This window comes from Oryzias melastigma, linkage group LG15 (genome assembly GCF_002922805.2).
Source record: "Oryzias melastigma strain HK-1 linkage group LG15, ASM292280v2, whole genome shotgun sequence".
Lineage (NCBI taxonomy): Eukaryota > Metazoa > Chordata > Actinopteri > Beloniformes > Adrianichthyidae > Oryzias > Oryzias melastigma.
In genome coordinates this window covers 17,361,101-17,373,598 of record NC_050526.1, presented here as the reverse complement: position 1 = coordinate 17,373,598, position 12,498 = coordinate 17,361,101, and the positions used below count along the sequence as shown (strand labels likewise).

The following is a 12,498-nucleotide window of genomic DNA, read 5'->3' as shown; positions in this document are numbered from 1 at the left end:
GAAGCTAATTTTTCTTTAACCGTTCTGGTATCGCCTGTCCGTCCTGGGATAGGATCTCTCCCTCATGTGGGAATCCCTAAGGTTTCTTTTTTTTTTCCTGACTCAGATTTTTTAGGAGTTTTTCCTTACCGGGAGGGAGGGTCTAAGGGCAGGGATAACCAGTTTATTTAGTCTGTATATTTCTTAGCCATTGTGTATATTTTATGACACATTTTCTGGATTTATAAAAACTACCGGCATGAAGCCCAATGACGCAAATTTCCTTTGTGATATTGGGCTATATAAATAAATTGAATTGAATTGAATTGGGTTAAGGTTAGAGTACCGGGTCAGGGTTAAGGTACCAGCACTGGCCATGACCAATAGAGTTTCCAACACGCCCAGACCCCTGATTTAATTGGAACAGCCAGCAAATCAAAAGACTATTAGTTTAGGACACCCAAAACGTCGAAAAGTGTCAGGGGGGGTCCTTAACCATGCGTCAATATGTGAGGACTTGGGAATTAATGAGAATGTGTTGGCCAGGAGTGTCCAAATCCAGGCATCAAGAGCCAGAAACCCTGCCTTATCTGCTGTTGATCACCTGTAGCTTCCATGACTGGTTGGTTAGAAAATGTGGCCTGGATTTGGTCACTTCTACCATAAAATAATATATTTTTTAGAAAGTTTTGAAAAGCCAAAGCCAGCTACTTGATTATTTGAATTCATGCAAGGCTGGTTCTGTCCTGCAACTCTTTCCTTCTTCTGATCTTGTTCTGTGTTCCCCGTTGGTGCTGTGCAAACCATTTGTCTTTATTTGAGCTTGCAAAGTGTAATGTTAAACATAACTCAAGTCTCTGTAATGGAGACGACGACCCAGTTCCCCACTGACTGACCAGTTCATCACGTCTCCCCACCAACTGGCTTCTGCTGTCCCCCGCCTATCTCACTGCTAATTTTATTGATGGCTGCATCTCACACAAGACAGGAAAGGGAGGCAGTTCAATTTTCTGCTGCAGTCTTGTGTAATTTTTACACTTTTCTCTCCTCGAGACACTCAAAGTTAGCGGTTACTATATCATAATTAAAGGGAAATTGCCGATATCTGAACAAGCATTGAAAAAGTCAATTAAAGCAGATGTCAGATGAGCCACCGGATTGAGCTCAGTCAATAAAAACGTCAGGGATGGAGTGGTTTCTCTTGTCTGAGATAAACTGTGCTTGAATGGTGCAATCAAAAGAGAATGGTCATTTTCTAATGCTTTCCTCACGCGGTGTGCTGGGTTTGGTTGCCCTGGATGAGTAATGGAGGTGAGTGGAAGGTGGATCAAAGAGAAAGCGGAGCTGAAAGACAGTCTGTAACACCGAGGTACTTAAAGTCTATTTAGTTGTTAAGCTGTCAGTCCCACAATGTTTCTTTATCCTGCTTCGTTTCACCCATTCTTAGCTGCAACAAGCCTTCTTTTAATCTACATAAATCAACAACATTTTTTAGAAGTTGTCAAGCATTGCATGAAATGATGGGGCGCATGGCCAGTAAAAATAAAATGCTTAAACCCTAACCAGCCATCCATCTGTTTCCCACTAAAAACAGCTATAAATGACAGTATTTGTACAGAGAGCTGTACACCTTCCTCTGCAGCTCAGATGGGATCTTATCTGCTTGATTGTATCTTTTTTTCCTTCAGCAAGTAACATATCTCTTTGCAGGAAAAGGAATATAATCACTTCATTGACTCCTGTATCTGCTCTGAGGTCAGACGTGTCCTGTCTGGACATGTTTAAAACACCTTCATTCAGAGGTGCCCAGAGGCCATCCTAACCAGATGCCGACGCCACCTCAAATTGCACCTTTTGATGCAGAAGAGTAGCTCCTCCACCCATCGTTTTAGATAAAGTTGCTCCTCATATGAACACTGAGTCCAGTCACACAGTATTTTAAGAAATATTTTGTGATTTTGGTTCTTGGTAAAGGCCAGAGAAACAACGGTTTTGACCACAAGAAGACAAATTAGACTTGGGTGTCATTTCAATTAGGAAAATTGACTCACTGCTCTGGACCAATAGGATCTCCCCGCTCCCTTCACCAAGTAATTCAATATGGAGGCAGGACAGGGGGCAGAAGTCTTGGGAAAGGGGGCAAATGAGAACAGCAGAGTGGAAGGCCATCACAAACGAGATGATCAACAAAACGTAATCTGAGGATTTGACTTAAAAATTATTTTTTCAATGCTTAAGAAACGTGTAGTGATGATTTCTTTAAATTTGTCAATATTGATACTAATATTGACTCAAAAATTGGGGGACCAGTGGGGGGTGGGCCAACTACCCCTCCATAGCTCCGCCCCTGCATTTGCTCCATGTCTCCACCAGTGTTTAGAGTAGACTTTGAGACATCATCCTCTATGATGTGGAGTTGGCTCTGAGCTGTTGTGTTCTGCTGTATCCCATATTAAAGAATGAATACAGTGCATTTCATATTAATGACTTCTGTATGTCCCTATATTACATTTGGTATTTTCATTCCAACATTACTCGTGTTCACTCTCACAATGTATCAAACAGAAATTAGCATACATAATGAAACTTTTTACATACGTCTTTGCAAATATGTAGATACATTTGCATCAGATATATAGCCCAACATACATGTATACATATACACAACCATTCAAGTACAAATCAAACCTGTATGGATAGATTCGTCTGTGTTAGATCAAAGGTAAGAAGACGTGTGCTCATGCAAGTACGTTTACAAGGATATACAAAGATGTTGCAGAGAAATCCTGAATGTTCCTAGAATCTACAGAAGTGCTGGTACAATCTCCACACTCCTGAACAAAGGACATCCACCCTTACACCCTTAGAACCAGCCAGCGCCAGTATCTAGAAACAGTGCCAGAGGGGCGACAACCGGAGCCACTGCCGGGAGAGAGAAACAAGGCCCAACGACATGGAGAATGCAATCGCAAGGCCAGGTCGAGACCCCAACCACTCCGGCTTCATGAATACAGAACCTCCACCAGTACCAGACAAGATGCAAGAGGCCGTCCCTAAAGCCTCAATAGTGAAACGGAGAAAATCAAAGTTTCTTTATCCGGTGAGGCATTAAGGTGATTAAAACACATCATAGCTTTTGGGTTGTACGGTTGTAAAAAGAGAAACGCTGAAGATATTCCAAATTAGTTTTCTGTTTTCCATCCTTATTTTTTCTGCTAATCTGAGACCTGGTCTTGGGGGGAGGAGTCTAAACAAAGAAGCCCAGACTTCCCTCTTCCAGGTCTCTTCCTCCAGTTCCTCTGGGTCCCATTATTTTTCCCATGACTAGGTTTGGGAAATTTGTTGTCCACATTTGATCCCTCCCCTGGGGGAGTGGTGAGCTACAGACACAGCCACACTCGGGAACCATTTGGTGGTTTAACCCCCCAGTCCAACCCCTTTAATGCTGAGTGTCAAGCAGAGTCTTTGGTATGAATCGGCCAGGATTTGAACTCGTAACCTTCCAATCTTGGGGCGGACACTCTTCCACAAGGACACTGAGCTGGTTCCCATACCAACTGGGAGATGTGGTCTCTCCAGCGTGTCCTTCCTCACAGCCTGCTCCAAGTGGGATACACCTAGAACACCTCCCCAAGGGTCAGAACTGGATCAACCGACTCCTCGCGATGTGGAGGAGCAGCGGCGATACTCTGACCTCTCTATGAGTGACCCAGCATCTAATCCTAAGTTTGTTATTTTTGTCAAAAACATAAATAGTGATTTTTTTTACCCAGTTTTCTGTCTATTAATGATTTTTTTTTTTTTAGCTGTGAGTGAACAACAGAAAGAATCTGAAAAGACCCCTGAGGGGAGTGGTATAGACGAACCGGTTCAATGGTTCACCAAAAAGACAAAACATTGAAATGATGCTGTTTTCTTCCCATGAAATTTGAGACTTTTCTTGGATCATGACGGTGAAAAACATCTGGATGATTGTTAATCAATGCAAAAACAGACTAAAATGGTTTTTTTCGATATCAATTTACATGATGATGCATGAGAAAAGCTTCCACAGATGCTCAACAGATGGATCTCCGTTCATCTGCTGCACATCTCAATTTACACAAGAAAATAAAGAAAAACACAAAAGGCAGAAAAACCTCAGGATTGACTGACCATATGTTAAGAATGGTGGATACAATTACATTCATATTCTAGAGCTAATGTTTATGTACTGTAATTCTGGACTGCATTTATTTCCTTATTCAATCATCATTCCTACATTTAATGTGCACACTGCTTAAATGTTGTCATGTGCCCCCCCCCCCATGATGTGCTGAGCCGGTCGGGACAACTCACTGACGGTTGTGCTGATAAGACGTGATGGAAACGCTGTCAAACTGTTGACGATCCCTCATCCAAGTCACGGAGAATCACCTTTAGGCTCCATTTTGGCAAAATGTAAAACAGTTGTCTCTAAATGGCGGCAGGACGACCGCCGTTCTGCTGAGCTGTTCTCCTGAAGGCAAAGACAGAAATACAAGATCATTTAGATACAAACTTATTTTACTATCTTGCTCGAAATTGGTGACTGACACCAATAGGAGTCAAAAAAGCAAATTACAAAAATTAAAAGGTGTTTAAAAGATGACATTTTTGACAAAATAAACAAGAAAAAGGTCACAGCAGTTTAAGGGAAGGTCTATCCTGAGGTTAATATCTCTGTGGGTTTTCAAAAACTTTTTAAAAGCCTAATTATTTAAATTAGAAAAAATGTTCCCACCAGCTCACGTTTGAAATTGGCTGAATGCTACAGACTCGTGGGGAATTAGGACTCATACTCTTTTGAGTGTATGAATGGACTCTACAGTAGTCGAATTTAGTTCAAAGGAGTAAAAATTTACCATCTCCCCATGATACGCATACAATGATGGAGTCATTGTTGTGTTCCTGCCAATGAATGACACACAACTCTACTCATTTCATTCACGTGAACTTGTCAAAACCCATTGAACCTGGTTGACCTTTCCGGGAACGAGAACAGAATAACAGGAGTTTCAAGTTTTCAGCTTTGATCCCTTTTTAAAGTCCCACTCCGATTGTCTTTGGATCTGTTGTAATAACGTTCCCAGGAGTCTTTTATGCTTTTTTTCTCCAAGTAAAATAAAAAAAACTCTGTGTCGTTTAAGAGATAAGATAATCCTTTATGTGTCCTACAATGGAGAAATTCAGATGTTGCAGCATCAGACAGGAATAGAGTAATATGTACAGGTAAAAAAATAGATTAAACGTGTCACATATTTACAGTGCAAGAAAAAAATCATTAAAGGACAGAAAGGAAATTGCACTAGTGATTATAATTGCACAGCACATTTAAAGTGACGTAGACCAAAGTTTGTCCATTCAAAAACAGACTGAATTTCCACTCACTGACATAACTTCTGGAAAAAACAAATGAGCTTTCTACATTGTTATAGTTATGGTAACTCTTCAACAGTTGATGCAATTAACGTAATTCCAGCGGATTCTAAAGCGGATAAATTCTGCTCTGCACAGCTGAAGGGAAGGTGTAATCAACCTGAATCAGCTGATTTTATTGCGAAGAAAAGCGACTTTATATACTGGATTTGCAGCAGTATGGATGTACAGTGATGCTGAACATAGAAAAATTGTGGAAAAATGTTCAGGTTTTGTTGTAAAATGATCCTAAACAGCAGTGATGTTTATCCTTTTTATGTTGTTTATGTTACTGATGAAAAGTAACAAACTCCATTTCCTTTTATTTCAATCTTTGTGTTTTTATCCGTTTTGTTGATTCTGATCTCCTGCTCTAAATAAAGGTATAAATGATGGTGATTTCATACATAAAATTAAAATGTTCATTCATCCAGTAAAGTCTTAAATAGTAAAAAACATTACTCTAAAAAGTAATTCCATTCCTGAATTGTTGAGCTTGATTTGTGAATCAGATCATCATCTATCCACAGCCTTTCTTTCTCCTGCTAGCTTACAGCCTTCACAACCCCAAGCTAACGTTGGTTCTGCAACAAAAATGGCGATCAATAAAGGAGCTTTCCAACCGTCCAGGTTTACGCTGAAGAAACCGGTTTGAGAAGTTCAGACGAGGAAAACGAAGACGTTCATGGATCTAGTCGCCTACAAGTGGATGCATTAGAGCGGGAGGATGTGGTCCGCTGATTGTAGTTTGTGTGTCACAGCTACAAGCTTTTTCAGACAGTATTTGTTTGTATGAATAACAACAATTTGAATAAAGAAATACTCAGAAACACAGTTTCAATCTGAATTTTCTTCAAATATGTCCATCATGAAAAAAAATATGTTACAAGAACATGTTAAAATCACTATTTTCAATTGAGTGGATCTTGAGAACTTATACATTTTCATAGATTGTATCCACACTTGTTTGTTTTATTTTTTTACCAGATGATTTGGATCGGATACTCTATGTAAAGCAAAACAAGACTTTTCACTGGCGATAAGCAATAATACTGTGATATTTATTTTTAATAATTGTTTCATTTCTATTTCTTTGGAGGAAGCCTTTCTCAAATGACTGCGGACCGGGTTGAGCCCTCATTCCAAATAACTCTTTAGGGGTCTTGAACGGAGAGCAGAAATGGCACCATCATATACGTCTAAGCCACCGTTCTTTCATTTTCATTTTCCATCCCACTCTCACTTTATCCACAATAATCTCCGGGCCCCGGAATGATAATGGTCATGAATCTCCAGCCTTCGCTGCAACATACACGCTATTTTCCCCCTGAAAAAGCCCTGTTTGCATACATTTATTTTTAAGAGGCATTACCCAAACTGTATCTACAGCACATATTACAGCGAGCCTTTATCTTTAGTAGAAATCCATCCCAACAAACAAATCTTTTTCTAGAAGAACGATCATTTTTGACACTTTTTCTCCCCAAACTGCAGATAAGTCTCCATAATTATAGCACACAGACCGTCGCTCGGTGCTGAAAATGCAGGTTTCTGTCTAAAATACTGCATCCCCAGACGATATTATGTTCATGGCGATTAGGCAGCTAACAGGATTACCCCGTTTCCCATCGCTCCATCCGTACCCCCACTCTTTTGTTAAACTTTTCTCCACTCCAGCATCTTTAACCTTTTATTCCCAGGAGAATTGGGGAAAGTGAGAGGCAAAAGTCGGAGGTTTTTAACAGGAAAGGGTCATAAATAGCTCTTTAGTGGAAAGCAGCTTCTCTTGGTGACTCAGCTGTGTTGGGCTTCAGGGCTGTTGTACAGAAGAGAGAAGTGTGGCAGTATAAAAACAACAACAACAAAAAGCAAAAATAACTTAATTAAACTTCAAGATAATTACTCTCTTAACTTTACACATATTATTTTGCACTTAGTGTTTACAGAATTTAAATGAATGCATCCTGCTGTTGCCAAGGACTTATGAATATAAATGGGTTGCACTACATGTATTAGTGCATTGATGGGCTTCTTGGCTCAGATTTCGTCAGTAAATACTTGAAAGTCTCACTCGAATCATCTTTGGATCTATCATAAAAGAATTCCCAGTGGAATTTTTTATTGATTGTCAATAAACTCAGTGGCCTTGTGGGAGAGTGTCCGCCCTGAGATTGGAAGGTCATGGGTTCAAATCCCAGCCGAGTCATGCCAAAGACTCTAAGAATGGGACCCAGTGCCTCCCTGATGGACACTCAGCACTAAGGAGTTGGACTGGGGGTTAAACCACCAAATGGTTCCCGAGCGCAGCTGTGTCTGCAGCTCACTGCTCCCCCAGGGGATGGGTCAAATGCGGAGAACAAATGTCACACACCGAGGTGTGTGACAAACAGTGGGACTTAACTTTTAGTCAAAATAAAAAAAATCTGTTGTTTTATTAGGAGTTTCTGCAGAGTAGCAGTAGATCATTGGAAATTAGTCTCCGAGTTGTGGGCGGAATTGTTGGCTCATAGTAAGCCTGCCCTCATTTCCCATCATACCTTCGTTTACCCACTCTCCTGCTAGCTCACAGCTCCTCACAGCCCCAACGTAACAACAAAAACGGTAAGAAATACTGGAGCTATCCAGCTTTTGACCCAGATGGCAGCTCAGAAAGAGGAAAACAAAGACGTTCATGGATCTATATGTCCACTGCTAGAGAGCAGATTGGTGGCAAGCTCATTTTGGTTCCGGGGTCACATTTGACCCGTCTGATCTCAAGTGGGTCGGGCCAGTGACATAATACCAAAATAACCTTTAGTCAACTTGTTATCTGTATTGTTTTTGTTTTTCTTTCTCAGTTCGAAAACATGTATGGTGTCAAATCAGGATCAGCTTAATGTGAAAAGACTGAAAATTTGAAAAAAAAGGAAAATTTGAAAAAATAACATTGAAAACTTGAAAAAATAGTGAAAATTTGTAAAAGAAAATGTAAATTTGGAACTTGAAGAAAAAAAAATGTTTAAATTAAAGAATTGTATTTGTACTTTTGACTATCAAGCATCTTACCCAGAAGTGGTACAACTCTTGCAAAGAAATGCTGTTTATTTCTTTATTTCTTATCCTTTGCTGCCCCTAGTGGCGGAATTGCGCATTATGGTCTTTTCTTTAGATAAAACAACACAATCTCACTCCCAAGTCGTCACATATTGACGTTTGGTTAAGGACCCCTCTGCGTCTAACCCCTCTCACTGGCCACTTCCTCCGGCTCCTCTGGGGAGACCCTGAGGCGTTCCCAGACCAGCAGAGAGACATAGTCTCTCCAGGGTGTCCTGGGTCTTCTCCGGGGCCTCCGCCTAGTGGGCACGTCTGGAAAGCCTCTCCAGGGAGGCGTCCAGGAGGCATCCCGACCAGAAGTCCGAGCCACTTCAACTGGCTCCTCTCGATATGGAGGAGAAGCGGCTCTACTCCGACCCCACCCTATCTCTAAGGGAGCGCCCAGCCACCCTCTGGAGGAAACTCATTTCAGCCGCTTGTAGGATCTCGTTCTCGCTCCAAATAAACTTAAACACGACAAAACCACGGGAGACCGAATCAGTGACGTAGCCGAACAGAGCAGATGACCTGACAAGTATGAACTGAAAACCAGAAACTTAAATAGGCTGAGGGCAATTAACTTAGACAGGTGTAAATCATGATTAACCTGGAACTGGTGTGACTGTCAGGGAAACTCGGAACACGACCAAAAAAAAAAAAAAACACACCGGCCCCGAGGACCAGTGTGCATCTGGTAAGGCGTTCTGAGGGCTGCAGACCCAATGACATGCTAGGGACACCCAAAACGTCAAAAGGTGAAGAGAAAAGGTATGAACCAAACGTCAATATGTGGCGACTTCGGGATAAGAATGTGTTGAATAACCATAACTCACCACAGGATAGGCTAAAAACGTGCTTTTTAAAATATTATAAATTATTTATCTATTTTTTGTCTCTTTATGACTGGGCTGGATTAAACCATCCTTCGTTCTGGAAGCGGCCCGCGGGCCGTATGTTTGATACCCCTGTGCTGGAGCCTTTTCTCATCTGCTCCTGATTCACGATGATTTGAACAAAGAAATGCTCAGAACTGGAATTTTAATCTTATTTTTTTCTTTATATTGTCCTTTATCATTAGAAAATTGCTATAAAAAAGCATTAAAAATACCAAAAACACAATCTTTCTTGGAGTGGGTCTTTATATGGCTATGTGACCTTTGAATGGAAGGAATACTTTCACACTTTTCACTATTTTCTGTCCAAGAAACTTAAGATTTGCTCTTCAAACACAGATCATGCCCTCTGAACAGTGTACTATTCCAGATTCCCTTTTCCCATTCCTCTTTTTCCCTCCATACATTTCTTTGACAGAGGAGCGAGGCATAGCGGAGCATTGCTGGACAGATAAAAGGCAGCTCTGCTCTGCTGTGCCGACCCAACTTGTGGTCAATTTCCAAATGGAGACAAATCAAACACCCACCCCCACCCCCCAAAGTCCAGCCGCCTGGAGCCGTTTGACGAATTTCAAGGTAGTCCGAACCCAAAGCTTTTGTGATGCCCAAACAGGTCTTTTAAACCGATGCCCAGCAGCTAGGATCCACCGAGCCCCAGAGCAGTTCTCCCCGTTCACAGTGGGTCCCTGTACCTTCGCTGTCAGAGACCACCTTCATGGGTCCAGTTTGTTTACTTGTGCACATCTCTCAGATCTCACACTGTCTTTGTTCTTTTTCTTTTCAGAATCAACCATTTCAGTTTGTCGATTCCTCACAGAAACTCTGCTGTATAAAACAACACACTTTTGGGCTTCTTTAGCCACCATACATTTCATGGATACAATGAAATGAAAGAGTCAGAAATTCATCGATGTTGTTTTCTAAAATTAGCTAAACATGGTTGTGGTAATGTTTATGACAGTTTTCTGGTTTTAAAAGCGGTTGAATATCAGGAAGTCGAGTTTTCGTCTAATTGGACCATTTGTGGTCCAATCCTTGATTTTCTGGCTTTAAAAAAACACTGATGGAAATTGTGTTTGGTGTTTTTAACATGTTCTTGTTGAATTTCTCTTACCAAAGAGGACATACATGGTCACACGTTTGAACTTTGTTTGATTCTCTATTGTAACATTTAACAATGTTTTTACTTTTCACAATGTAACATCAAGTTGACAAATATGCCACAAACATAAAAATCTAAATATTTAACAAAATAAATGAACACACACACAAATATATATATATATACAGTATATACACACGCACACATCTAAAATGATACACCAATGTACTAATACAAAATGACATCTCACTAGTGTTGATCTTTTTTCTTAACAGTAACCAACATCTTTAAACAGCATCAACTAATTCAAGATATTTATCCAAAGAATTCCAAAGTTTTGTTCCATAAACAGAAGGATATCTAGTAGTATTTGTTCTTGTTCTGCACGATTCAAACATCTCAAAATATAATGTTCCTCTTTTCTTCTAAAAAAAAAGTTGTATTTTGAAAGAAAGTTCAAACGTCTTACACAATGTTTGCTAATTGTGATGCATTAGATTATTTTAAACAGTGCATTTGTGGATTTAATGAAAAGCAACTTTATTTATGCCTCTAATTGCTCTTTTGGAGTTTAGTTACTAGTAGTTTTAGGAAGCAAAATACAAACAGGAAATTAAAGGATTTCTTCACTTCCTTCATGTCCTCTGCAAGCTTTTTTGCCAATATTTTCGTCTGGTTTTATTGCTGAAGTTCTTTAGGCCCAAATTCAACTTTGGCGAAGTGCCGTTACAAAAAGGCTTCCAAAAGAAAGATTCCCAAAAACAGGCCCTACATTGGGAAAAACTATAGAATATCAAAAGCAAAATGGTTTGAAAACAGCCTGGATGGTGGTTTATCTGGGAGATATTTGCTAGATTGTCAGAACAAAAGAACATATAAAGAAAACTAAGCTTAAAATGGCATTTATGGCATTTATGAGTATTGCCGTGGACTGCACTTCTGCCTCGTCTTGACTGTGGACTTTATCACCACTCGTCCCTCGGCTCTATCTGAATGAACTCTATTCAAATATGTAGTTTTAGAAGCTAACTTTTCTTTCATAGTCCTGGTATCGTCTGTCCGTCCTGGGACAGGATCTCTCCCTCATGTGGGAATCCCTAAGGTTTCTTCTGTTTTCCTGACTCAGGTTTTTTAGGAGTTTTTCCTTACCGGGAGGGAGGGTCTAAGGGCAGGGATAACCATTTATTTAGTCTGTTTAGTTTTTAGCCATTGTACATATTTTATGACACATTTTCTGGATTTGTAAAAACTTCCGGCATGAAGCCCAATGAGGCAAATTTCCTTTGTGATATTGGACTATATAAATAAAATTGAAGTAAATTTATGAGTATTTCTTCACTCAAATGGTTGTGAATCAGGAGCAGACAAGAAAAAGGCCATTTGACGTAGAAGCTACTACGGCAAGCAAGAAGCTCCCAGCTCTACTCCATTCTGGTGCATCCACTTAGATCTATTTACGTCTGGATCAAAACTGATCGGCTGAATATCTCTGATATTACTCACTATTTTCATAGCACAGCTAATGTTGGGGGTGTGAGGGGCTGTAAGCTAGCAGGAAAAGTGTCAACAGATGGGTGATGGGAAGTGGGGGAGAGCTTACTTCGCACCAATAGTACCGCCCATAACTTCAGAGTCATATTTCTGATGAAATGCTGCTGCTCTGGAGAAACTATGTCTTAGAAAATTACAGTTTTTTTTATTCTATTAAAAACCACTGAGAACAATTTTACAATAGATCAAAGGATGATTGAAGTAATACTCAAAGTCTAAATGTGGATATGTGGGAATGTCAGTTTACCCCACATTATCTCTTAGTTTGACAATAAAAAAATGACTTTGTAGGCTAAAAAATAGGTTTTATTGACTTGGAGAGAAAACCTTGAAAAGTATTGGTTTACTGGATAGATGTAAACCCTGAATAAACATAAACCACGGTTCTGAGTAGGAAAAAGATGGACTTTCATATCCAAGTTACAAATTAGTCACTGACAAACTTATAGGAATTTATGGATCTCA

The 12,498-nt window shown here is 40.1% G+C and overlaps 1 protein-coding gene across 2 annotated transcripts in view; it reads right to left on the bottom strand.

Annotated features, from left to right (window-relative positions):
• gfra1a (gdnf family receptor alpha 1a) overlaps positions 1–12,498 on the bottom strand; it is a 237,295-nt gene that overhangs the window by 199,020 nt on the left and 25,777 nt on the right. For both annotated transcript variants that reach the window (XM_036215675.1, XM_024296700.2), the window contains exon 2: positions 4,318–4,477. The gene's annotated coding sequence lies outside the window, so the exon portion shown is untranslated. The remainder of the gene's footprint in view (positions 1–4,317; positions 4,478–12,498) is intronic.